Raw genomic sequence first — 1,907 nt, forward strand, 5'->3', positions numbered from 1 at the left:
AGTTTTTTTAGAGTTTTTTTTAGCCTGAAAAGCGCCTCAGTGTGAAAGGGGTCTTACAGCAGAGCTTTCATCACTGGATGAACATATTGACATACAGTTTTAAATAGACTTTAAGCGCTTCCTGCCTAGGCCAATTTTCAGAGCTCCGCACTGTCACACTTTAAATGACAATTGCGCAGTCATGCAACACTGTACCCAAATTACATTTTTTATTATTTTCTTCCCATAAATAGAGCTTTCTTTGGTGGTATTTAATCACTACTGGGTTTTTTATTATTTGCTTAAAAAAAGCAAAAAAAGAGAACATTTTGAAAAAAATAAAAGTTTTTCTTTCTGTCAGTAAATTTTGTAAATAAGTAATGTTCCTCCTTCACTGATGTGTGCTGATGAAGTGGCACTGATGACCACTGATAGGCTGCACTGATGAGCACTGATGAGGCGGCACTTATGGGCACTGATGAGGCAGCACTGATTAGGTGGCACTGATGGGGAGGCACTAATATACCACACTGGGGGGCACTGATATGTGGCACTGATATGCGGCACTGATGAGCACTGATAGGCAGCACTAATGGGCACTGATAGGCAGCACTGATTGGCACTGATAGGTGGCACTGATGGGCACTGATAGGCAGAACTGATGGGCACTGATAGGTGGCACTGATGAGCAGCAGTGATGGGCACTGATGGGCAGCACTGATGAGCAGGCACTGATAGGCAGCACTGATTGGCATCACTGACGGGCATTAATTGGTGTCACTGATGGGCACTGATTGGTGTCACTGATGGGCATTAATTGGTGTCACTGATGGGCACTGCTATGGCTATATTGATAATCAGGACACTGATGATCAGTGCCCTGATTACCTGTACAGTCTCTGCTGTAAGGAGATCCTCGCCCCAGACTCTGTCAGTGTGAGGCGAGGAGAGCCGAAAAACAGCACTTCTGTGTTTACATGTGATGGACTGTGATTGGACACAGCCAATCACATGGTTAAAGAGTTATCGGCTCTTTACCCAGATCGTGGGTTGTGCCGTGTCCTAAGAACACGGTGCGACCGTGATCGCCACGCTGCATCGCATGAGAGCATTGTCACTGGGGCAATGTAATATGACGTTGCCCCAGAACGCGAGGGGATCCAGCCCACCATCATTTTACTTACAGTGGAAAGGAGGGAGTTAAATAAGTAACAAACAAACTAAAGCCTAACTCATGCTAACACTTGTATAGCAGTTACAGTAACAAGTTTTTTTTTTCTTTTAAGAAAAAGGTTTAACCCCTTCCTGCCCACCATTTGTTTATAAATATGCCCCATGCTGGAGATATAGTTACAAACATTTTCTACTTTGAACGTTATCAGCTGACACTTGCAGCTGGTAGATATCAATCCTGGCTGTCACTGGCAGCTCGGATGCCCGCTAATGATTTGCAGCCATTGCGTTGGTGGTTTTGGTTGTCATAGGGATTGGTAGACACAGACAGTAACAATGACCTGGTACAGGTTCTAATCCTTCACTTTCTGATGCAAACAAAAATAATTGGTTGTATTCTGTGTCCCACTGGAGAGAGATTGTGTCACTTCCCTTAACAAATGGAAGCAAGGGGACCTATCACTCACCCTGACCCCACTGTATCGGGACAACAGAAACAGGATAGGCTATGGAGCCTCACCCCTTTCCTATTATTCATAATGTAAAGGGACATGGTTCTATAGTCCTTAGAGAGCAATGTAATTGATAACAGTCAGCACAGAAAGAGAGCACAGGAAGTCACCAGCTCATGAGATTTCTGGCAAGATCATTGTTATTCAACATACCAAAGAGATATAATAAAACACATTTAATTGTATATTTAATCGAACAAAAGGGACCAAACAAAATAAATTAATTGTTAAGGTAACATTATC

The sequence above is a fragment of the Aquarana catesbeiana genome, linkage group LG05 (genome assembly GCF_042186555.1).
Source record: "Aquarana catesbeiana isolate 2022-GZ linkage group LG05, ASM4218655v1, whole genome shotgun sequence".
Classification (NCBI taxonomy): Eukaryota; Metazoa; Chordata; class Amphibia; order Anura; family Ranidae; genus Aquarana; species Aquarana catesbeiana.